The sequence below is a fragment of the Mizuhopecten yessoensis genome, unplaced genomic scaffold (genome assembly GCF_002113885.1).
Source record: "Mizuhopecten yessoensis strain PY_sf001 unplaced genomic scaffold, ASM211388v2 scaffold10275, whole genome shotgun sequence".
Taxonomy (NCBI): Eukaryota; Metazoa; Mollusca; class Bivalvia; order Pectinida; family Pectinidae; genus Mizuhopecten; species Mizuhopecten yessoensis.
In genome coordinates, this window is record NW_018408465.1 from 1,645,843 (window position 1) to 1,673,610 (window position 27,768).

The 27,768-nt window shown below is 36.4% G+C and overlaps 1 protein-coding gene across 6 annotated transcripts in view; it reads left to right on the forward strand.

The window, feature by feature from the left end:
* Positions 1-27,768, forward strand: part of LOC110459910 (four-jointed box protein 1-like) — a 92,017-nt gene that overhangs the window by 30,309 nt on the left and 33,940 nt on the right. For 2 of the 6 annotated variants that reach the window (XM_021512407.1, XM_021512408.1), the window contains exon 2: positions 3,847-3,943. The gene's annotated coding sequence lies outside the window, so the exon portion shown is untranslated. Of the gene's footprint in view, positions 1-3,099; positions 3,118-3,846; positions 3,944-9,044; positions 9,312-12,661; positions 13,751-27,768 lie in introns of those variants that run through there. The other 4 variants (XM_021512410.1, XM_021512411.1, XM_021512412.1 and 1 more) reach the window with 4 other exon arrangements.

Sequence of the window (27,768 nt, forward strand, 5' to 3'; positions counted from 1 at the left end):
AGGGGGGGGGGGGGGGGGGGGGGTCAAGACAGATTTCAACACTAAAGAAATGGTTTGGTAAAAATCTACAGGAAAGGGTTTCAGTTTAGAAAGGTTACAAAGCAGGTTTCTATCTTCAAAGCATTTCAATTTCCATGTACCTACAACCAGATAGAGTAAATCTATATAAAGGTTTCTATGTCACTTGTGCAGTCTAAAAATCTGTATACTGAGATTTTAAACTCTGGTCTACAGTAGGTGTAGTTCAGTCTGGACAGGTTTATATAACCATACAGAAATTCTAAAATTTTGGCTGTTCATGCAGTTTCAGCAACTGCACCAGATAGCAAAACCCTTTCTCCACATTCGACCTTACTCCCAGCTGATTGGAACTGTAATTAAGTCAAGAGTGACACACTCTGGACACCAAACTATGCAAACCTCGATAAGCTCCATGCTTGACCGAACCTATCAGATATATGAGACGGCTCTTCAAGAAAGCTTTTCCCAACATAGCATCTGGAATATCTCATATTTTTCGTGTTTGTTGAAACAATATCTGCCCATGCATGCCATGGAGTACTGTACCTAACCCCTGACTCCCTCTCACACATGCATGCATTCTGTGTATCCGAACCTGGTGATTGGCGGGATCAGATTTCACAATTACACCCAATAACTTGTTAACCAAGTGTGAAACGCCACAGCTTGTTCTAATCACAGACTTCAGTGTAAAATACTGCCTATGTCAACAGAGACGTATGAGACACACACTTAACTGTAGGCCTGATAACTGGGATTTGAATTAAGGGTGTATGCTACCTTAGTGCGACAATTGAAACTCCATTACTAAAGAGCTCCGAGCTGAGAAACCTGTATAATGTTTTTTTCACATCTGGTAATTTTGACATGGTCAATGTATGACACATCAGATAGGCCCACAAGAATGCATGCCTCAATATTCTGCATTATTTTATCAAGTTTAACCCTTTCACCACTGTAGACCATAATGGACTCATCCATATCAATGCATGGTAGAGTCTACTAAAGTTACATAGGGGTGAAAGGGTTAAGGATCCTTGTCCCATTGTAATGTGTTTTTTCCTATATACAGTAACCTCCCCTTAACTTCCGTTTGGATATAACTGAAGTACAATTCGGCTAGGCCACTTCCGTTGACCAGGGAGCTCAATTTATTAGAGCGATGTTGTGACATTCTCAAGTCCAGGGTTCGAATCCAAGTCTTAATTGCCTTGCTGAATTTTTACACCCAGAACACTGCTGTTGATTTCTATTTAGTTTAAAACCCACAAGTTATGATTTTCTTTTCAAAAATGATTTATCAAAGGTATAAACCATGCAAGGAAAAACTGTTTCCAACACTAAGTTATAATTTTGGCAGTGGTACGGGGATTCTTAAATCCGCCTTGCATTCAATTCCCTCAAATGAAACAGAACAAATCCTGTCATAGGCATACAGGGTATCCGAACACATGGTAGGAAGATATCTCTCCCACTGGTAGGGAGTTCTTGGGAGATTTTTATTGCAATTATTTCATTTAAACGAATCAGCCTAATGAACTTGCTTTTTACATTGAACAATATTAATTAAGTTAGACTAGTTCTTGTAATTATCATTGATCCAACGTCCTCAGATGACCCTGGCTATTGCGAAAATGTTAAACCCCAAACAAATCACTGACCCAAAGGTCTCTAAATAGAAGACACTCATCACTTACTAGTGCGTTTAGACACATTGTCAACAATTAACTCTTTCACCCCTGAAGACACATTTGAACTCTTCCAATTACGTAGCCACGAATATTATGTTTTTAAGATATCATTTTTTTTTTACAAAATGGTGAACATTTAAATTACCTATCCACTATTAAATCTCTAGTGCCTGCGAGTGTATGTATAAACACACGCTTGGGGCATGCATGCACATGCATCTCATTTCCTCCATCAAATATTTGTACAGATGTGCATACATAAAGAATCGTGACAATTTTCTCATTATAAACATTTCATTGCCATTCAAATGATATGCATTCAAATACCCAACCTGTTCAACAAGTTTTTAAGTACCATGGTAGATCCATTTTCAACATTTACACTTTGAAGGAAATCATCTAAGTCAATATCAATATGGGTTTCGAGCGTTGAATGAAAACTGGAATAATAAAACGTTAAATATATTTTCCCACAAAGTCCACAATGAGATCATTTCGGAATAAATGACAAAAATACACAGTCAATCCTGTTGAATAAAGTCAGGTATTAGCCCATATTTTCTCTCTGTCATGCAAGGACAATGGAGAAATATTGGAATAAGATTATGTCTTATTGACAAAAATACAATCTAAACTAGAGAAACTGTGAGCGAGCTCACATTGATATGCCACCCTTTTGCACTTACAATGTTTCTAGAGCAGGATTTCAAATTCAAGGGCCATAACTCCAGAAAAAAATAGTCAAATTGCACATTCCATTCATCATACACATGTACATATGATGTACTTTGACTGTGCAAAGGGACCAGAAAATCCAACTCAAGGTGTAGGATAAGGATAATGGATGAACGGACAGGGTGATCCTAACACACACACCCCGCCCCCCCCCCCCCCCCCCCCCCCCCCCCCCCCCCCCCCCCCAAATGTGGGGGGGGGGGGGGGGGGGGGGGGGGTTATAAAAACATAAAGTTATAACTGGTTTTCATAGATATGACAAAGAGAAGTTGTATATATTTACAAACAAAACATGCTAAGATGAACAAAAGAAATTAAAACAAAAAAATCATGAAAAATCTCAGTTTGCTAAAAAGAGTTATCTGTCCTTGTACTTTGCACATGTCTAGACATTAGGACAATGACTTGTGATGTCTACTTATCCCTCGGGTCATATCAATCCCACTGATTGTGTTATGTACCAAACTGTACATGCGAAGTGAATGCCTCTTGTATGCTGAGGAATAAACAGTGTTTATTTAGAGTAATCTCCCCTTTGTATCCTCAAATGACCTCGCCCTTTACCTGTACTCTGACAGAACTATGCGCATTATCGTTTCAGACATTTTGAGACCATCCCCTCACCTGGCCTTTGCTGAAAATATGCACATTGTCATTCAGGATATCCCAGGTTAGTGAATAAACATACCTGGTATTAATCTCAACCTATTTTTTCCATATTGCTGTCATTTGTGAAGGACGTATCTGATTTTTTCTTCGGTAGATATTATCAAAGTGAATATGAATATGATAAATAAGGAATGAGGTTTTACATAAAAATCATAACGTAGACACAACAACAATTAATTGACAACATTCGGCGACAAAACTGCTCAACATGTCGGCGGATTTCTTTACCCTGGTTTAAGTCTCCTGGTTACTGGGACTACTGCAAGGCCATCAGCAAACATTCAGAATGTGGGTTTATCTGGCAACAGCATTAGGCACGCACCGATGTCCGAGCCTTGTCAGCCTGCATTGTAACCTTACGAGATTTGTTCATGTAATAACTCTTCCAAAAGACAAAATATGCATAAAATGAGCTTTTAAATTGAACAGTTTATGGAAGAAACATTGAAATTCTCCATGCGGTTTTATAATATTTTTTGTAATAAAGATAAATAGGAATCCATTGTAAGCTTGTTGTAAGCACAAGAAGCCACAGCACTTAGGTCCTGATAAAGCACATGGGCTATACGGAAGGTGTGAAGGAATGGACAGGTCCATAGGGGATATTACAAACGAGCACAAAATCAATTTTGTTTTATCTCTTCTGTCTGAGAGGATATTAAATGTGGAGGTTTTATACATATATCTGGGTATGGATCGAAGTTAAGCATGTATTCCTCTCTGGTTGTAGGTCCAGTGAGGCTATAGGACAAGGTGAGGAACGTAGCACCAATCAAATGGCCAGCTCCCGATCGTGGACCAGCACAGGGACCATACCAGGACTTTAGGTGTGTACAGCCTCTATTCCATTACATGTGTTGATGATGAATTTGGGTAAATTCCTTAGAGGGAGATTTATAATTTATATGTAAAGAGAAAATAAAGATGCCTGTCTTCCTTGATGAATAAATGTTCCTTTTGCATGCTATAGTTTGTATATAATAAGCCTGGCTACTTTAGCGGTGATAAAACTCCTGTAAAAGATGTCATAGTCATTGTAAAAACGCGGTATATTTGTTCTTGTTTCTGACTACTAAACTTCAGCTAAACCACCTATTGTATAGCTGTATTACAAATTTTTGAGGTAAAGTTATAATTTCAAGGTGATACTAACCAAGGTAAAATTGTTTCTGAGGTAATATTAAAGTGATGTTATATTTTTGAGGTAGCATTTTTTTGTTTTTGAGGTAACAAAATGTTTAGGTTCAGGTAATAATAATTTTGAAGTAATATTTTTTTAAGGGTAGTGTTATTTGAAGTAATATATTTAGGAAATATTACTTTAGAGGTAACTTTATTCATTTAGATATAATGTTTTTGAGGTGATTTTATTTCAGGTAATATTATCTTTTAGGTATGGAATGCATATTTCCGTGGAATATATATGTAACTGATTTGCATTCATACCAGCATGAACATTGAAAAATGTTGTTCAATCAAAACTGAAACCCTGTCAATGGTCAAAAGGCCAATTTACGCAAATTTAGGACACGTCCCCTCCATGTATTAAACATTTTGCATTTTGCTCTAAGCCTGTTCCTATTGTCTGCACCTATTTTTCGAAAGAGCATGTAAAGAACCCTTTATACAATATCAACAAGTATAATTTAGGGAAATATTATATTTGTAGTCGAGTTATCTACTGATGGATTTTCACAGTCATGTACTGGTACAATTGTATTTCTGTGTACGGTATATCATAGAAACACTTGGCTGTCAGACAATATCATAGAAACACTTGGCCGTCAGACAATATCATAGAAACACTTGGCCGTCAGACAGTATATTATACGGCAATATCATAGAAATACTTGGCCGTCAGACAATATCGTTAGAAATACTTGGCCGTCAGACAATATCATAGAAACACTTAGCCGTCAGACAATATCATAGAAACACTTGGCCATCAGACAATATCATAGAAACACTTGGCCGTCAGACAATATCATAGAAACACTTGGCCATCAGACAGTATATCATAGAAACACTTGGCCGTCAGACAGTATATCATACGGCAATATCATAGAAACACTTGGCCGTCAGACAATATCACAGAAACACTTGGCCGTCAGACAATATCATAGAAACACTTGGCCGTCAGACAATATATCATAGAAACTCTTGGCCGTCAGACAATATATCATAAAAACACTTGGCCGTCAGACAATATATCATAGAAACACTTGGCCGTAAGACAATATATCATAGAAACTCTTGGCCGTCAGACAATATATCATAAAAACACTTGGCCGCCAGACAATATATCATAGAAACCCTTGGCCGCCAGACAATATATCATAGAAACACTTGGACGCCAGACAATATATAATAGAAACACTTGGCCGCCAGACAATATATCATAGAAACCCTTGGCCGTCAGACAATATCATAGAAACACTTGGCCGTCAGACAACACTCGTTTACTGTGCTCCAGGTGTCCCGTAGTGAATCCCGCGTATCAACCTCTGATTTTGTCCCTTTAATATATTTATATTGGTAAAATTGTTTTCTATTTTGTTTTCCCTTTAAAAAATTATGCCGTACTGTATGTATTTTAGATGTTATAACTTAAATTGTTAAGGTAATCTTTTCTCAATCTCCGTTCAAATAAATCTAATCGACTGTTTTGTTTAATTGTTCATCGTGAAGTCAATGTTTCCATGAATGTCATCCAAACAGATATGTAATAATTTAGTTTTATTCCTTACCAGTATTTTTCACAAATGAAAAGTTGTCTGGTAGGAGTATACAACTGACAACTGTCAAGTTCTTTAAAGCTGTAATATTTAGGGATACAAATTTGTAGTTAAAATAGTGAAATAGAACTTCAGTATCTGGGATACAATATTGACAAAAAACTTGAAATGGCTCCAAGTTTCTCACCTACACGCTGAAAAAACCCACAGAATTTACAGTGATTTAGCCGACACATCCCAGCCTGTAATTTATTACAGATATGTACAAACATGGTCCATTTATCTCAGTGTTCCCTGAATGACATTGAAACTGTTATGGGCGTACTTGCTCCATTAGGTATAAATCAAGACACCTTTCTGAACCCTCTACCTGCAAATGTTTACACCTGGTAGTATCCCAAATAAATGATTTATCCCCCTCCCCCCCTCTCCCTTTATGTCCTGTGTTACAGCTCTGATTTACCACCCTCCCATTCACCCCTAAATTCACATTTGAACCTTACCAAATCAATGACTGGGCAAGTCCATTTTTAATATGTAGGGGTGAATTAATTAAATAAAGACATTTTTCAAACACATATGGAAAATAGCACATAATATTTTTTTCCTGTTTCTACATTCTTACTTTGAAGTCTTCAGTGTTTATTCAAAACAAACTCATCTGCCATTTTTTTTTTTTTTTAAACCTCATTAAATTTGTTATCAGTGAATGATCTAAATCTGCCATTAAAATAATGATTCAAATAACATTTCTAGTAAAATAAACCCCAAATATTATAAATTATTTCACAATCTAAATCTAAATTTAACTTACTTTACAGAATTATATGTGGTATTAACCCTTATAAATGTTTGCTATCATTTAACAGTTTTATATCAATTTGAAAGCCCATACAAGATCGTACATCACAGATATATAATGACATTTCAACCATTTTTATTACCGAGCTCAAGACATTTACCCATTTGATGAGAAGGTTCTGGTTACAAATCTCTTACAAATAAACTTTGCAGCAAACAACGTAAAGTAGGTACAATTTTTACGAGTTCATTTGAATGCGGTGGTATTCTAGCTCCGAGCATCAGTCTCCATTACAGGGATCTGTACCAAACAAAATACATCCACCGAGTTTAGTAACTTTATGTAGGTGTTCTAGCTGTAATAATTAATAGACTGCTTCTCCTTAAGGTAAAAAATGTACACCCATGGGAAAACGGCTCACAGAACACCTGGATATTTACTGAGCGAAGGCAGTAAAACAAGATAATTGAATCCCGAAGCCAATCATCGGCACTAACGACTGGTACTAATAGATGGCCGACAATACACTTGGTTCAGTCTGAAATAAGACTGGTGAATAGCTAAGAGGTCTAGTATTACTTAATCGTCAGAATTAACACTGTCTTTGTGGAAGTTAGGTGCTTACAGTTGTAAGTTACCTGTTAATTTCTGTCATCAATACCTGTAGCTTGCCTCGTTAGTCAGGTAACCCGCTGCCACCTATAGAGTTCCGAAGATATTTTCATTTATCTTAGAGAGGTGAGAATTCAGACTAATAATGAATTCACACCTGTGAAAATGTACAACTGTATTTACACTTAACAACCTTATTTTTATTCTGATCTCGGTCGCTATTCCTGCCATCACGGCTCCCTTCTCTCTCTATGTATATTCTGTAACAGTAAAAATGTATGTATCTTTAAAACAAAGCACATGGCTAGATCACCCCTGGGCTGCTGTAAGCGTGATGCAATGGAGAACAGGTGCTTGTTAAGAATGCGAAATAAAAGTCAGTCACTTATTACGTTCAAGTTAACAAAGTCTAGTTACCTTGTGATATCAGAGCTTTACGGATAAATTAGGTTTTATGTATTTCTCAATTGAACAATACCCGAGTCTAATTTGCTTCCTCAAGGATTAACCTATGATATCTGTGATATAAAAATTAAAATCCAAGTGGTTTTTTTGCTACATCACAGATCTGAAATAATTTTTGTTAAATATTTCATTTCCCTGTTTCATTTGCAGGGATCTCCCTTGAGCTATTTTCAATGTATCGTTTATACAATATTCTGAATATGTTGCCTGTTTTTATCCACAGTAACTTTTTACGTTATGTTTATTGAACTCGTTGATGTATCACGTACATTTCCTTTTAAGGACTAATTCAGATTTACCAATAGTTAGAAATATCGAAAATAAAAATCCTGTTACTCTTGCAATATCAAGTACTTTTCACAATACCGTAGTCCAACCAAAAAACACCCCATCTCAATTAAGCGCCCCCTATCCTTTTTTGTCTGGTTGGTCAGTGATTGCCATCCTTTTGTCATAATTTTGTAATTTATATACAAAATAAAGTCGTTATGGTTAATTTTTCATCATTTTTGAAATGTGTCAGTCATATTTCCCCCAACTTCTTATAGTGCCCAGATTGCTTATTCGGTCCAATACGGTACAGTGAGAGCTATATGAGATACAGAAATATTTAGTTCCTAAGACATAGGTTTTGGAATTAACCTGCAGGTTCGAATTTAATAGAAAAACATGGGACCTTAGAGGCAAAGTTCTCATTCACAAAGGATTCTGGGTAAGACAGAGTTCGATTTAGACAGGCTATATATACGTACACCAGTACACATGATCAATTCTTCCGTCTTTGGATTTCATGGGTTGAATTAACATAGACGTGATATGTTATACAAAGGGTCTGGTTAATATAGGTTTTCATATTACTCAAAGTTCAGTTTACACAGGTAACACAAATTCTTAAAGTAAAAAGTAATGTACGTGGAGCTTCAATTTTAATAAAGGACAGAAGTTTTTATTTTTTTCCCCTCCCCCCCCCCCCCCCCCCCAACGTTCAGTAGAAGGTGGTTTAATATTGATCATGAGGCTCCTGTTATCACTTGTGTTGACCAGCCCGTATTTTTAGTGTGATTATTGTTACCCCTGTAGATGCCATCATCCTCCGGGGCATTCAATTAGAGAGAAAACCCTTATACAGGCCAAACGGCAGATCAGCGAGATCAGTTGATGGTGTATTCAAGGGTGTGTGACCCCCACTGACTGTTGTCTATAGGGAAGGTGTCGAGACCCAACACCTGGACTTCGGTCTGTAGCTTGAAGCCACAAATAGGTGTCAGAGGGAACAGATATGAAGTATTTACTTAAGTCAACCAAGACGTGTATTAAGTGACCCGTGACCAACGTACACTTATATACACCTGTAACCATCTCGCCTCGGCCACTCGGGCAGGTGTCCCTGGTTTACGCTTATAATCCTAGTCAACTCAGTCCGTAAAACATAAAACGGGAATTATCCATGTGTGCTGGTGTTGTGGTTGTGCCTCCGAATCTTTGATCCTTCTATACACAGAATGACAATAAAAAAGGACCACAGGAAAGGATATATATGTTTAAGGAGTTAATGAGGTGCTTCGTTAAAATTAACTGCAGGTAAGCTTGACATTTATTGCCCAATTTACAGAAATTGTGAAGAATTAATAATGATTCAGCTTTCATTCTGTTTATCACGGGAGGTTATGAAAATGGCCGTCATCATTAACAAAATACCACAGCCACAAAGTTAAAGTTGCTATCATTAAGACTATATGGTTGTGACAATATTTGCTCCAAAATGAGTTTTATAGTTTGTAACATATAAAAAGGAATGTTTAAAGAACAAAAACATGAAATGATGAAGACGCCTATGTATTCTGTCAAAACATATAGAAACAATTACTTCTAAAATCCACATGGTACTTAATATTTTCAGCATTGTATATTCCTCAATGTTAGTTTATGGAAATAGCAATTGTTAATTGTAATGACATCTTCAGTTTTTCTTTTTGTTAATTGTGCCCCAGTAAAAACATTTTTATTTTTTTTATATCTTGTACTAGAGTCAATATTCACTTCCTTTTTGTTTTGGAAATAACAATGAAATTATTCAAAAAACTTTTACAGACAAACATGACACAAAGTGAGTATATTGCCATAGCAGAGTTTATATTTTCAATCAAGGGTAACACAATCATAAAGCTGTCTTTTCACTTGTGGTTTTATTTCGCCACAACAAGATATGTTTTTGAATAAACAAGCCTGACATTCACAAGGGGAAGATAACTCAATTTTCATGCACACCCGACAATGCTCCTGCTGCTAATGATATTGTAAGGTAATTACTACTGGCCCAGGTATGCCTTCTCAGTATGTCTCCAGGTGTGAGTCGAGGAGAGATTTGATTACATGAAGGTGGGATATTAATTATCTACGGCAAAAAACATGACAACCTCGTTATCCGTTTTTACGACTGCAGTGTCCTTTGATTAGTGTGTCAGTCAGTCTCACACTTCCCCTCTGTGTTTCGTTACATCATTGATCGAGTTCACACCGTGTTTGTTTATCAGAGTTTTTATTATATAACCGATCGGGTTCCTGCTGTTTTTGTTAAAATGTGATCTATCACCGTCCAAGGTTCCCGATCGAGTGATAGCAAGATGAGATTTTAATGATTCTATCGAAGGTCTGAATTTAAAAGTTCTTCAGGTGATCGAGGAGATCTAATGAATACACACAGGTAAAAAAATATCAGGTAAACATCACAGGAAAGGGTCATTTGGTTCTTAAACACAGCGAAATCTTTTAAACAGTCTTTTGTTAAAATTGTGACGTTCAGTATTCTCTCCCCCAAATACCAGAGACCAATAGGTATTTAGTGGTCGATTTTATCTCCCTCAAAATAGATTTTGAAACAATAACCCACTAGTCATAATGATGGTCATCTATATCTGTACAGCCAAAGTCTAGTTCTACACATTGAATCATATCAAAATGATTCAATAAGATTTTTGAAGATGCTTTGAATTTTAGTGATATACAGCCGTTTTAAGAATATAATTATATAAAGACTATATGAAATGATGTAACATTTTATGCAGGCTGCTCTCTTAACTCCATGTATATACATATTTAAACTTTATTTATTTTACAACAATTATGCAACAACTTATCACAACTTATATTAATCACTCTTGTTAGCCCGTATGCTAGTGCGCTGGGGGGTGTTTATGAATGTGGGAGGAAACCAGAGCACCCGGAGAAAACCCATGTAAATTCCCTGTGATGGATTACACAAATAAATTTTCTATTTAAATGGCTTACATTGACTTTATATGAAGCTATTCAACTATACATTTGATCATGTATATTTTAAAAGCTCACAGCTGATTTTAAATCCCTGATAAGGTATTTGTTTGAAAATCAATGAAACTTTTATCTAACGACAAATCTGCTTTTCAATTTTGATGACATACTTCGGTAATATGGTTACATAAAATAGACCCTAAATATTCATTGGTTTTATTTTCTGTAGATACTTTATAAAAGGGAGATACTCATTCAAAGATGTTATCTAAAAGATGATAATACTATAATTTTTTAATTAACTTTTCATTTTTTTTGTATATGGCTCGCTTCAAATTAAACCGCCAAGAGATTTGCTCGCGAGCTTATCTGTAAATGATGCATATTTACAGCCACGATCTCCATTCACTGATGATCGAAGTATCTAAAAGATAGTTATCCCATCTAATATCGTGAATCTGATCCAATTTAATACTGTGAATCTGTTTTTTAAATCTTTTCTATCTTACTTTGACAGGATTGGTACATTAGACGAAACCTGAATTAGTAGCTGTTATAACATATTATAAACTGTAACTCTCTGCTTCAGATATAGAAATGTGGTTATAGATGCTATTAAATACAAAAATTTGTATAGGAATGGCATTATATCAAATTTTTAAAAAGCTGTTTTGATTCAGATTTGTGACAAACAATTGTGAGGGATGACTAGCGATTTACGATTTATACTTACGATTTACGACACAGTTAGGAGAAGCTAGAGGAATATCCGATAGCACTATTGTGCCTTTCTAGGTTTTCTTCAAGATGAATTACATGCTGTCTTTTTGACTAATGTAGGATGGCCATATCAGATGTTCCCTTCACACCCAGATTTATTACTGACGATGTACTTCTACGTTTTCTACATGACAAATGTCATGAAAGGGTCTCGCATATCAGCAATCACATTTGGTGTTCACATATTCTATTTCTGTCTTGGGTTTCAAAAAGGAAAAATGATGGGTTTCAGAAAGGAAAAATGACATCGCATGATGACTGTGCATGCGTGGCTTATCAGATGTCGGTTGGCTTCGGAGTTAATATTACATGTTGTTTACTACAAGTCTTCAAGACAAATGTTCCAAATGTTTCAATAAGCTTTGAAGTCAATATTACAAAATGTGTTTTACAAGTCTTTTTACAAGTTTTTACAAAAAAGTTCTGACAGATTTTTTTCCCACATTTCGTATGATGTTTTGAGAAACGGTAGAATTACACCAGGTTGGGTGCATGTACAAAAGCAGTATATCCTGCCCCAGACATCCGCTTGCATGTGTGTTGCCCATTAAACCTCAGGTGGTTTAGTAACCAAATCCTGCTACAACACAGTTTTGATCGGTACCCAAGAACAAAGGCGCAGGTAACGGCTCGACACGATAAGGGCTCATCTATCTATTGTGCCCACATTGAGGACCAGTGAAGCGAAGAAAACATGGGTATCACTCAAGCGGAAATCTCATGAAGACAGAAACCCACTCATAAAACAAAAAAAATGTATAAACATGTCTTATAGGGGTACATTTCAATAAAGTCTGCACCTGGTATGTACATGAGGTCAAAATTGTGGGTATAAATACGAAATTTGAATCACGTGCGAAATTTACATGTGGAAGGTGTGACTGTACGGGGACCAGTATAGGAAGTTCTAGGTTTACACACAGGGACGTTAAATTTACATGAAGGAACTTGGTGACCCTAGGTAATCTATATATGTGACGGACCAAAACATAGCCATGTTCTATCAATGAGACCTCGGCTGGACAAGTCGGAAAACTTAAGGACACTCTACTTCTGTCCATCTGAAATGTATAAGACAGTCGGATTTCTCATTGTAGTACATGTGGTATGGTGACTTCTCTGTGATGTGTTTTATGTGTTCTTAAAAAGTGTGGTACATACATCAGGCAAGTACTCCAGTATTGATCTGTGGAATGAACCGAGAGAACCGTTTTAGTACCGTTGTTTTCTACATACTGTAGTGACTGACATCCTGTAAACTTCCCAGAGTTATACCAATCAAATCAATTTCTTTCTTTCTTTACATTTAGTCTGCATTTGTCTCAGGAGTATCGTCCAAACGAGTTGAAATCACGTGGAGCATTTTCTGGTAATATTTTGTCGCAGGCGTCTGGACGGTGGTGAGAGTACCAAATTATAATGAAATCTGATGTCGCTCCTCGTCACATGACCTGACGGCGCCCTGACGGATTTCATTGTGCCTGATTGACAAACGGAATATGCCAGAAGCCGTTAAAGATGACTATACAAGGATCTGTAGAATATGCTGAAGGGATCTATTGATCAGGAACGCAATTAGCATGACAATCACGAAGGACAGTGCTCTTGGAGGGGGCAGATGGCTTCCTTGTTACTTGGATTAAAGACCAATGGCACATGATAAATTTCTAATGAGAGCATACACCCAGAAGTGAAAACCAAGCTCTTTGGAAAAGAGTGTGATGTTCATTTAGTTTCACTTGCAAGGTGAGAATGAACTTGGTTTTAATTTTTCTGTCATTCGAGTCACATTAGGGTTCAATTCCTATTAATGACATCTGTGAAATCGGACTATGTGTGAAATTAAACACAGATTTTTTTGGTGATGGAATATGGGAATTAACCCCTTTCCGTTACTGCGATATTTTAATCAACATCGAATCCTCACACCATTTGGGAATTTTTTTTCCCCCAACACGGGACGGATCCAGGTATGTAACATTAATAATCCATGCCGATTCCTTTTTTGAACAAAATGGGTAGCTTGCATGCCAGACTTGACGCTCAGATATACATTTCCCGTTTGCATGTTAGGCGAGTCGTTTAAGAATACATACCAAGTAATTTGTGTCCATGCACGCAACAGACTCGTCTAGGCGATATAGAGACTTAGCCTAGTAAATAAGTCACAATAACCTAGGATCTGCTAAATGGTATAGGTACTTAAGTCACAATGTTCTGGCATGGGAAACTAGCTGATCAAAGGACAGAAATTGCGCAAATTAGTTAAAATACCATTAGAGCTATTAGATGATATAGGTAATTAAACAAAGTAAATATGGCACATACTCTGGATTTTGAAACTCTATGTGTCCCTTAGTGTTTGTTCCAGTCTAAGACAATTAAGCCAAAATAGGATGAACCAAGGTCAGATAGAGGTCATGAGACCTAGCTAGGAAATGGTCAGGGTTCACTGACCAATACCCCACAGCCTCCAATGTGTCCTGCATAGTACAGCTTTGAGGTCAATGAAAACAAAACCTTATAACTTATTACTTAGGGGAATATTGAGTCTGTCAGAAATGGAATTGGTCAAGGCTGGTCAACACCTTCCACAACCAATCACAACCCTTGAAGAGGTATAGCTTTGAAGTCAATGGAAACAAAACCTTATGATTTATTACTTAGGGCTGGTTAACACCTTCCGCAACCAATCACAATCCTAGAAGAGTTGTGAGGCTTTGGAACGAATTACTGTTTCAACACCAAAGATAATTTATTTATAGCTCATTTGGGTTATTATGTGTGTTGAACAATCATTGTCGTGGTTGGCCTCGTGTACTTTTGTTAGAACAGAAGGCGGTGGTCGGCCGTGTACTTTTATCGGATCTCCAGGTAACATCTGTCAAATGTACATTTGTTTAAAGTTGTAGCGATCTGCCCGATGTACTTTTAGACACGTTTTCTAGCTACAGGAAATCCAAATATTTTGCACAAAAATCTATGATATAATATTTACCTCTTATAGATCTCAAATTTGCATTATTTCACCATTTTCCTGAAGCAGCTCGATACTTCGTTTTTACTGGCAATGAATTTGAATTTAACCACTAAACTAAGATTAATGCCATGGTAAATTAATATTACACTTATAAATAGGAATAACCATCTCTAAGCTTAACTGCTTAAACGAGATTTAATATCGTTACCACAATAAGATGTCCATCAAATTCATTTACAGCCCATCCTGCAAATATATTTCAAGTTCCTTTTTTACTTTTAACAAATACTCTTTCACATGTTTTCTTCGCTATATTTCATAACCTATTTGTAGTTCTCATATTTTGCTTAATAAAAGTGGCAGTAATATATATAAACTAGGCCAACAAGGCAATTATTAATAACTCATTCACCCCTGAAGACACATTTAAACTCTTCCAATTCAAAGGTTGGAATAGTTCATTTACGAAATTTCAGGGGTTCATGAGTTAATGATTAGAAAGAAAATTACAAAAAAAAATTAAAGAACTATTTTCGTTCCCATCAAGAATCGTCATCACAATACTCTCATATTCATGTTACTTACTCTGTTGTAATATATCGGTGTAAGATATTTTATATTATGAAATTTTCAGTGGTGAATGAGTTGCGGATCCTCGTACCACTGCCAAAAACTGTAAATATATTTGCCACCATGATTATAGCGTTAATAAATCATTTCTGTACAGAAAACCATACCTTGCGGGACTTTTATGAAAAATAATAGGTGAAATAAACATAATATAATCAACAACAATGTTTTGCATGTGAAAAAAAAAAATCCAATGGACTAGACCAGGATTAGAACCCTGTGCTTCAGATTGTATATTGCTCTAACGGACTGAGCCACCAGCAGGTCAACAGAAATGTCCTGGCCAACTAAATAATAATAATAATTTGAGGTTCTTTTTACCACTTTATGTTATCACAACCTTGTTCCTAGGTCGTCACAAAGCAGTTTTTATCTGTGGTTATAGGGCCGTTGCAGCCAGCCAACATCTTTCTCAACTTCCTGGGGAGCATACAGTGGGCTGGCCTGGTGCTGCCATTTCCACGCTCACAGCTAGCATTCAACAGTTCTAGCACTGCCCAACCACATGCTCATTTACAGCTGAGTAGACTGGAACAAGCGAAGTAAAGTATCTTGTTTAAATACAACACAGTGCCGCGACGTGACTCGAACCCACAACCCTTTGGTCATGAGCCTGGCGTCATACCACTAGACTACCATGCTTCTGTAAACTGTGCTACAGTTATATCCAAGAGGATATCGCAGATATAAATAAAGGGGAGGGTACTGTATATACGAAAACACCATAGTACAGTGGGACAGGGATCCTGAACCGTGTCACCCCTATATAACTTTAGTAGACTCTACCATGCATTGATCTGGATGAGTCCTTTATGGTCTACAGTGGTGAAAGGATTAAAGCTGATTTTGATATGTATCGGTCTTGTACACACGTATACCTTGTTCTATTGTTCCAGGTCATGCAGCATTGCTCTATTGTCAGCGCAGGTGTCCCAAACATCCTGTTGGCTCTCTGACAATATCATAGAACCGATATAATTATTATAGAATGTCCCTATGATTATATAACAGAGCTGTATAAGAAATTCCCCAAGAAAGACATTTTATGATGTATTCAATGTAAGGAATTAAGCTATAACCAGAAAAATATTCAAAACAAAGACTGTTTTTTCAATTATTTAATAGTGTCAAGCGTGTAATTTCATGCCCTATATTTATATGATCTTCTAAAGCTGAAAAAACAATTATGGACAGTTTGGTTTGTGTGTTTAGTGGAACCTTGTTAGTCTGGACACTTTGGTTTGTGTGTTTAGTGGAACCTTGTTAGTCTGGACATTTTGGTTTGTGTGTTTAGTGGAGCCTTGTTAGTCTGGAGATTTTGGTTTGTGTGTCTAGTGGAACCTTGTTATTATGGACATTTTGGTTTGCGTGTTTAGAGGAACCTTGTTAGTCTTGACATTTTGGTTTTTGTGTTTAATGGAACCTTGTTAGTCTGGAGATTTTGGTTTGTGTGGTTAGTGGAACCTTGTTATTATGGACATTTTGGTTTGGGTGTTTAGTGGAACCTTGTAAGTCTGGACATTTAGGTTTGTGTGTTTAGGGGAACCTTGTTAGTCTTGACATTTTGGTTTTTGTGTTTAATGGAACCTTGCTAGTCTGGACATTTTGTTTGTGTGTTTAATGGAACCTTGTTAGTCTTGACATTTTGGTTTTTGTGTTTAATGGAACCTTGCTAGTCTGGACATTTTTGTTTGTGGGTTTAGTGGAACCTTGATAGTCTGGACATTTTAGTTTGTGTGTTTAGTGGAGCCTTGTTAGTCTGGACAGTTTGGTTTGTGTGTTCAGCGGAACCTTGTTAGTCTTGACATTTTGGTTTGTGCGTTTAGTGGAACCTTGTAAGTCTGGACATTTAGGTTTGTGTGTTTAGGGGAACCTTGTTAGTCTTGACATTTTGGTTTGTGCGGTTAGTGGAACCTTGTAAGTCTGGACATTTTGGTTTGCGTGTTTAGAGGAACCTTGTTAGTCTTGACATTTTGGTTTGTGCGTTTAGTGGAACCTTGTAAGTCTGGACATTTAGGTTTGTGTGTTTAGTGCAACCTTGTTCGGCTGGACATTTTGGTTTGCGTGTTTAGAGGAACCTTGTTAGTCTTGACATTTTGGTTTATGTGTTTAGTGGAACCTTGTTAGTCTGGACATTTTGGTTTGTGTGCGTACCATGGAACTTGGTTAATGCAGAAAGTTAAGTTTGTGTGCATGCACAGCAGATTTTGTGAAATGAAATCATTCTTAAAATCAATAAGAAATTGTGAAATTCAACTCCAAGCAATATAACAGACAAGTCATCATTTTGATTACTATTTTAAATGGAAAGAAAATGTAAGAAAATTAACACAAAAATAACTGTGCCCAAGATTAAAGATATTTATAAGATTTTGCACCAATCAGTAGTTCTACAGAGACAATATATCTTAATCACAATTTCAAATTCAATTTCAATGGAGTTAAAACATTAGAAAATAACTTTCACCGTAGTGATTTAAGTTCGAGTAATACGTATAGATGTGCACTATATTTTTAGATTCACTACCCTCATGTCTGATTTCCCCGATTGTTTCTCTAGACATCTACGTTTTGGTATAAGAGTTTAGGATTATCGCTGTACATAAAGAAATGTAACGCCTGCGGGGAAATCTAATGTCGCCAGTACATTCCTATCTAAGCCTTCGTCGCTACAATTCACAGGCCAGTAGTATGCGCAGATTGTATCTTTCAAAAGACTTCTAGTGCCGATAAAATCACTTCATATAACAGCTATATTCAATTTAAACAATAAACTTCATCGACCATTGACAATAAAAGTTTAGTGTTCATCCGTCCGTAATAAAATCTGTACTCAATACGGGACCATAAACAGTTAGAGTCCTTTACACTTAATAATAGCAGAGCTCGTTGAAACCTTCTAGTCGTTACACAACCACACCATTTTAATAGGATTGAAGATATTGATGATATGACAAAATATGAGAACCTGTGTTTATCCAGAAGGGTATAAAACTATGTAAATGCTACAAAATTTTCAAGAGCATTTTTTCAGGGGGAAGGGGGGGGGGGGGTGACAAATAATGGGCCATGGAGGATAAATGTTTATAATGTATATACTTGATACATGAAAAATTATATATTTTTTTTTTACAGTACTCTTTGTCTTGTCAAATCCTTAATTCAAATCTTATGGATCCTTGAAACTTTTCCCGTTTTCTTCTGATCTAAATCATTTTGATTGATAGATAGGGATACCAGATAGTTAAACAGCTTGAAATATATACGATGCGGTTTACATAAGTGTGAATGTTTTCAGCACCTAGTGTCTGATCTCTAAACAATGTCTTTTATATATAGTGTTATTCGGAAGAAAAACCCTGATGATCAATCTAATATCAATTATTGTTCATGCTTCATGCTGAAATGACATTCCATAGTGACTTCAAAACAAATCTAATACTTGGACCAATGTATTTCTCCAACAACCAATATAGGTTTCCTCCAAATTCATTGTATAAACCTGCTAGGAGTCGGTAAACATTTTTGTTTTCCAATTTATAATGGGCAACACCCTAGATTTGATTTGATTGGTCAATCTTTCAATTATGACGTCATGTAACAATGTCTAACAACGTCATCTTCCACCGTGAAGTCATATTTCATGGCAATTGGTTTCCAGATCAGAAACAGGAATAATGTATTCCCAAGGAAAAAAGTATGGCTTTCTAGATATAATATCTGAATATTGCGAGAGATAATTATCAAGTTTATCTAACTCTCGTTAGTTAATTTTTGAAATTCTAAAAGACACGAGGTTATACAATTTGAAGATTAACTAACTTGAGTTAGATAAAGCTGATCACCAACCACCACTCGTTGGGAAACCTCTACTTACGAGGAAAAAATACTACAAAACACACATTGTATAAAACAACGATACCATGAATTCTTTACAGTTAAAATGACTACACCAGGAAATTTTATGCGACACCAAAAGTATATGGAAAAAAGCAACATTTGAAATTGACATATTTCTATTTTTATTTTATTTTTTCTTCAAAAAACAAGAAAACCCTACACTACTATACCTTTCTCAATAGAGAATTTGATAAAAAGCTTAAAACTTAATGAGAAGAAAACATAAACCCTATGTCAGTGTGTTAAACCAGATATTCCTAAGATTCTGCTCTCCATATACATCAGGATTAACAGTAGATTTACTTCTATCGTTTCTCTATCCACAAATGTCTTCACTCACTAATGGTGTCTATCTTGAATCGTTATCGTACCTATGAGTGGCAGCCGAGCCCTGTACGTCGGATAGCTGATTATCGTAGCCTCCGTATCGGGGAGGATTCCCCCTCACAGTACATCAACACGTTTTATTCAAAACCTAATTAACTCACGGACAAAAAATATCAGAAATCCCACCCAGGAAACTCAATGCTGTTCCTCGACATGTAAATCTTTTTTCATTTTTTTTTTTACTGGTTAAGAGGAACATCTGTTTTTGACACCCAAACCCTGCTTCCTGTTCCGCGATAACCATTTCTGTTTACGCTTTTATTTCATTTCTCATTAGGAATCCATGTTAACAAAAACAAAAATCTCCAAATCTATCTCATATGGATCCAACACTTGCCAAGACAAAGTCTTCAGTTTCATTACAATTTTTATTTTTGTTCCTTCGATATATCTTCAACATGTTTCTTCCAAAACTTTTGAAACATGATTTATCTGAAGTTTCATAGCATGACATATTCAAGTTGGCACTATATGATATCATTACACAAGTACAGCTTTCATTCACAGGTGTAAGAATGTTTTGTTCTGGTGTTTGAGGTTTTTACTGCCTCCGTGGGGGAAATGGTCTATCCCTGTATGGGGGTATGTGGCAAGCCTCACTATCAGTTTCCCCTGCCCCTATACTGGGATAAGGTTTCCACGGTAACACCTGCTAGGTGACCTCTTACTCAGAAATTCACCTTTAGTGGACGACCTTGTTTCTGCCTGACCTTTCCAGGGTAAATTTTCGTCAGCAATTTGCTAATGAGGCCATTACAATGCAGTTACAGTGTTTTTTTATGAAATGTGCCATCTGTTAAGGGCTATGGATGCACATACCCTGTCTATCTTTGTTCTGTGTGACCGATAACGCTGAATACACATGGCATATTCCTCAAAGCTTCCCTGATAAATCCCACGTGTTACTACATGTACCATGCATGCTGCCAGTTGTACCTGGAATGCAAAAAAGCCGTTGACACAATGCATTTGTACAATGGCGAACCCGTCAGTGAAACGTTTCACCGATCCCTAATGATGTAGTACTCTAGCTTAAGCCACTGCAGCTGTGCCCCGATACCAGTACACACCCATTCTTCATGCTTTCTGCCACTCTGCACACTTTCCTGATACCTACCAGTCATGCTTTTTGTCAAGGAACAGTACTGTGCATTGGAACAATTAGTCTAAGATGGTAAATGTTAATAATAATTGCTTCCATTTTGATGTCTAGAGAAAACAGACGATTTTTTAATTCCTTTTGTTTATTTTACTACGACAACAAAATTCCTGAAGGACCATTTTGAAAACAGATTGTGACTAGCATTCACTAATTAATTTTGCAGTTAATTCTTAGATCCCAATATTCATGCTTATTCGCCTTAAAACAACTTTTTTAACCATTTTTTTTTTTTTTAATATTGCGTAACAAAGTAACGTAATTGCAAAGGTCGCACTTATAAAATCCACGAGTCGTGTATCCAGACATTTGCCATTTTTGCCCCCTCCACCCCCTGTGACCCCTTCTCCATCTGTACCACTGTCCCTGTGTTAAGAGTCACGTCTGCCACGACATGTAATGTCAACCATTGCATGACAACCTGCTTACACTAATCAGCAGGGCTCAAGGCCTGTCTGAAGAACATGTCATAGATGAATTAATCACGGCTCAAGGTTTCCTCCATGGACATGCCCAGCCTACCTCAAGGACAGTCATTGTCTTTCAATATTCTCTAACGATGGGCATGCATGCCATGTAGCATCCGTCACCAATGTCAACTCTGTCACCAATCCCGTGACCCACATGCATTGGTTATGCACATGCAGGTCCATATGCTGTTGGGAGGGCGTACAGGATCAACTTTCATTATTGTATACGGCAGCATTTGTATTACAACTGTCAGCTTCATTTCCAGTTGTTCTCCCATCAACCATCCAGGCAATTTGAGAAATTGACTTGACCTTTATTAAGCTGTGTTCCCAGAATTCCATGTTGAACAGGAAGTATTCATGTGAAATAGCGTTGCTTTTGTGGTTTATATTCAAAATGATACTCTTCATGTTCCTCAAAAAGTTGTTCACTTTGAGAACCATTCAATGTGAAAATTCTGCGGAAAGATGAAATTTTAGAATTTTAAACAGCAAACCTTCTCTTATACGAAACTAAAATATACGGAAATTTACAAATTGATAACAAAGCAGCGAGATAAATCTAACCAGGTTTACACTCCCTATATTTGAATATAAAACACTTCTGTCTTTCAGGTAAACTAACTGTTCATTTTATTCTTGCTGTTTCCTAGGCTCCCCCTTACTGATATTCCCTTGCTCTTTGTATGAACTTACAAATTCTCATAAATTAAAAAGAAGAACTCTTTCGATCGGACTATAGTGAATACCATTTAGGAATCCATCAATTGGGGTAAACAGAACTTCACTGATCATCCACTAGGGGGCGTTGGATCTCATTCCCCCCTGTGTTTGTTAAGTTCTCATAAATATCAAATTTTCAGAAATATATTAAAGTACAAGTTCCAAAACATATTGAAATATTTATAGCCATTAATTATAAGCTGTTGTTCCTGTTATTTCTGCCAATTTTACCACAATATTGTTTAAGTAACTAGGACCATGATCATGAGAAGCATAAAGTCACAGTCAAAAAGAGAATTGGCCATAAAACAGGAAAGAACAGAATATTGGAGATATTGAATACACCAAAATAAACACTCAAATCCATGAAAATATTATTCTGGATTAAATGTATGATTAAACTTTACAACAATACCTGTAACCAATTAATACCAAGACCCAGAAAGTCAATCTGTCCCGTCGACTATTATCTAACAGACTACTTTGTCATGTTTCGTCAGACTAACAATCGGCGACACGTGTCATTGTTGTAATCTTACTACACACAACACTTCCACTGCACGGCAACAAAACACTCTCACCACTCAACAGCGCCAACCAACTCCAAAGGAACTCTTCAACACAGGGATGTAAGGAGGAAAGATTAACATATCTATGGCCATATTGGGTTGTGCAGGGATTAAAAAGTGTCCGTAATAACAAAATTGACACAAACATTTCGTCGTTTAATATACTCTCGGCTCCGGTAAATGCACAACAATTTGATGCACATGTTATGTGTTTTGATCTTTGTTTGAATACTGGCTGTCATCCATCAACCTAGTGACAGGTATGGTGTGATGATACGGGGGAGAGTTGTAAAACTCAAGTCAACTCAAGTACCTCGTGCCTCGGGTGATGCAATAAAATATAGCTACGTGGTGGCTTGTTCTACAGCCATTTTGCTGACTTAAGGGTACATGCTAGCTAACTGTTACACAATTCTCCTTAACAAAAGAGTTCTGCTCTTTCTCCTCACTTTACAAAAGAGTTCTACTCATTCTCCCCACTTCACAAGAGAGTTCTACTCATTCTCCTCACTTTACAAAAGAGTTCTGCTCATTCTCCTCACTTAACAAAAGAGTTCTTCTCATTCTCCCCACTTTACAAGAGAGTTCTACTCATTCTCCTCACTTTACAAGAGAGTTCTCCTCATTCTCCTCACTTTACAAGAGAGTTCTACTCATTCTCCCCACTTTACAAGAGAGTTCTACTCATTCTACTCACTTTACAAGAGAGTTCTCCTCACTATACAAAAGAGTTCTACTCATTCTCCTCACTTTACAAGAGAGTTCTCCTCACTTTACAAGAGATTTCTACTCATTCTCCTCACTTTACAAAAGAGTTCTGCTCATTCCTCTCCCTCTTTTGAAAAATGTATAGTTTCACTGTTTCACTTTCCTTTTAATAATGGAACAGTATAATACATACCACATGAAACATGCATTAACTAGAAAATAAATGATGGTTAAAAAATCACAAACTTTGAATAATAGCAAACCTCTACATGTGACATAATCCATTACAAAATGCAAGGAAATGGTTGAGCTAACTTTTAAACGAAATTGCCATTTTGATACAATATTTTCCTATTGCTGCATTACATTGATACTTTTAAATTGCATATAAATAGTGCGATTTCTTTATCCTTGTAAATGGCAATTAATTTCAATCTGAATTTTAATTAATGACGAAGGTCAGGTATGGTAGATATCTTCTAACTCTGATGCCAGTATGGAAGAATATAAAACGTAAGCCTAATGTAAGGTTTAACATTTCATTACTGAATGTGTGCTCTCTTAGATAAAATAGAAAAGGCAGATCCGTAGTCGTAACAAAGGTCTTTAACCCTTTCACCCCTGTAGACCATAATGGACTCATCCAGATCAATGTATGGTAGAGACTACACAAGTTATCTAGGGGTGAAAGGGTTAATAGGTTGAAGTAATCCCATACTAACTAAAAGTTTTAACTGAATTTATTTTCTCTAAGGTGAAAGAAAATCTTTAAATAATTATTTATTGCCACATATTGGACTGTGAAAAATTCCTTTATAAGATAAAAAAATTATATATATATATATAAAAAAAAAAATTGTGGACATGCTCACAGGTATTTTACAATACTTTTATTTAATACCACTCCAATGTTAGTTTTTATCATATCATACAGGCTATAAAATCAATAGCAATCATTTCCATCTACATTAAATCAATTTTAACCTGATCATTGGGAAATAAGTAAAAGCAAATATGATCAGAGCTCGTCTCGTCACTTAAAAAGGAGGTACTGCATGGAGAGGTCCAATCAATGTGTGTAATTTGTATAGGGCTATTTCGGAGAGAAGCTTGTCCTTGCATTTACACTAGAAGGGAGGATCTGTAGGATGTGTTTACCTTATGTAGTGTTATTCATCAGAGGTGCTGTGGGGGTCGGAGTGTCTACAAGGAGAACTCATTCACCCCTTATAGCCAGTGTTAGCCTCTGCCTGCTGTGAGATTCCTTTCATCTGTCGCTTTACAGGGTGACACTACTGGGGGAGGATCCCAGCTACACAACACTTTGGTTGACATAAAGCCACAGCTATTCTGTATTCACCACTCCGCTACCATCAGAGGCTTCACAAAGGATTTTCTACTGTGAAAAATCCTCGTAAAAATTTAGGGGTATGGCATAATAACGATCAGGTAGAAAAGTATTTCAGACCTCCTGAAAGACAGTCCTGCAATAAAATACTAGGGGGTGTAACGCATCTTTTTATATGTTAAAAAATGATCACTGAAACAGTCTGTAAAAAAAAAACCAGCTGAAACTGTCTGAAGGACTACACTAGTGTGTACCTTGTAACTACAAAATGTTTGTAATGAATTTAATTTTACAGGTAAATAATGAAATCTAAATTTCGTTCGTTAAGGTGTGTTGTCCTGTTGTCTCATGCAAAAGGTGAGTTTTGTGAGGCTAATCCCTGCTGGGGGGATCTGTCTGTGAATATCAACCTGTGTACCTCAGAGAACCTGAGGCTAGCAGTCACACTGCATGGTTAGCTTCAAAACCATAAATCACCTAAAAATAACCCCACTAAAATCTGCTGTTGTAAATATTTTTCGATAAAAAAAATCTTTACTGATAAATAAAACATTTGAGCTACCAGCACATAAATTTATATTATTTGAAGATTTCTTCAAAACCCTATGAACATTTTAATTCCAAAGCCAATTAGTGAAGATCACCAGTATCAATTTTAAGTCAAGTTAATGATTTCATAGAACAATTACAGTTTTAATGCAAATCCAGTGGTTTTAATGTTGCATCAAATGAAAAGCTTCATACTGGAACCACCAGGATCATATATTTTAAGGATCAGTGTCCAACTGCATTGTTGAGATTTTCCTATATACAGTTATCTCCCCTTAGTTTTCGTTCAGATAAAACTGTACTAAGTACAGTTGGGCAAGGACACTTCCGGTGACCAGTTCCTTCAGTAGCTCAATGGGTTAGAGTTATAGTATAACAATCTGAAGTCCAGGGTTCGAATCTCTACCAGTCAAGCCCCACTGAATTTGGTATACTCAGAACAGATTTTTTTCATAAGGTATGGTATGGTTTTCTTTTTAGAAAAGGTTTATCAAAGCTATATTCATAGAGTATAGGGTATCCTTTAGCAAGGAAGTAACCAAATACTGAATAAGGGCCTATATCATGGATGAACTATGGTACAAATTGTATAGGAATCGGACAGGTGAGGTCCTCCTCCCTTACATCAATGCATGCCCCACGACAGGACATCACACTCCATCAATGGTATAAATCAAGACTAGGCATTTTTGTACCACTCAATCAAATTGACCATTTTTCATTTGGGCAGTATTGGGCAGTATCCTACAGCGCTCATCATTACTACCTATACCCAGAGCACAAGCTTTCATTGTGTGCTAATGTTTTCTCAACAGTGTCCCAGGTGTCATATTTTCTATCTAAGGGGAGATGACTGTATATAGGAAAAACTCAACAATGCAGTGGAAAAGTGCCCCCGTGACAGGTGTCATATTTTTAGTCAATGTCATGGGTTTTTGTTGGTTGAGTTTCATGAAACTTCAGCCTTATAGATTTTATGGCTATTTTTTGTATGGAATCTTTTCATGGCAGATAGAATAGCGGTTTGATTGACAGAAATCTTACATACCGTATCTTTAGACTATAGGTATACTTCGATTGACTCTTTTCATGGCAGATATAAAATAACGCTCTGATTGATGACAATGAACACAACCAAGTATAGGATCTATATAAATATATGTAGCAACTGGGAATATGTATTTGATGACGCAGAAGTTCTTAAGAATCAATTTATCTAGATCTATGACAAATTATAAAAAAAAAAACATCTCCAGCGATGATTCACAGTGTAACACGTTTTCTCCGACATTATTCATGAATTTAAAAAAGATAAAAATTGTCAGAATTTTTACTTATCAAGTCAAACAACATCTCCAAGCTGTTGGTACGCAGAACTTTTCAATGTTTTCTCCGACATTATTCATGCAATTAATCAAAATATGTTTTTCCAAATGTTTTACTTAATACTTAATGTGTGTAACAACAACATCTCCAAGCTGCTGGTAAGCAGAATTTTTCAATGTTTTCTCTGACATTATCCCTTTCACCTCTATAGACCATAATGGACTTATCCAGATCAATGCATGGTAGAGTTTATTAAAGTTACATAGGGGTGAAAGGGTTATTCATGCGTTCCATAAAAGATTTTGACTAATTGTAAAAACAACATCTGCAAGCTGCTGATATGCAGAATTTTTCAACGTTTGCTCCGAAAATTATTCGTGGGTTCCGTAAAACAAGTGCAGTCAGATTTTTTACTAATTGTAAAAAATAACATCTCCAAGCTGCTGTTACACAGAATATTTTAATAATTCTTTGACATCATTCAGGTGTTGTATCAAATTTATTACTTGTTGTCGTATGCGTAAAAGGCATTTGTTCAATCCTCCATTTTCTCTCTCCATCCCTTTTTAGTGTAGCCTGATGATGATGTATTGATCCCCGTTACCATAGCGATGCTGTATATTTTCCTCCAGTTATTACCTCACTAGCTGGTATGGAAGGTCCCACACCACCAATATTCCAACCATTTCATCACCTATGCTATGTGAATGTATTATAAATACTGATGATGTCTGAATTTGAAACTACTGTAATCTTTCCGTAAATCTGTTCTGTTGTCAGAAGATATGCAATATTGTGTTTTTTATCGAAGCGAAGTGATTTTCTTTCACGTGTCGAACACAGTCATCATCTCATTCAAGTTTCATTCGGTGTTATCACCTCTGAAGCTAACAAGTGACTCATATGTCCAAGGCTTGTGCTCCGAACATCAGTCGAGCATCAGTCGTTTGATATTAATAGTTAATATGTTCTCAGCATTTTTGTGAGATACATTTTTGATGCAGGCCACTGAAAAGCAATGCCTTCCCATAACAATAACAGTTTTGAGCTAATGGTCTCTGAAATTTGCATCATAACTATATAACCATCAGGACAATGAGACGCATCCTGTATATATAACAAAAATATGAATGTTTAATATAAAATCACGGGATGTCGCTCCTTCTTCAGTGCTTCTCATTTTAGGTGGCCACCAGGCTGAAATCCTCCACCAGTTTTGAGGGACAGATGTTTTATAGA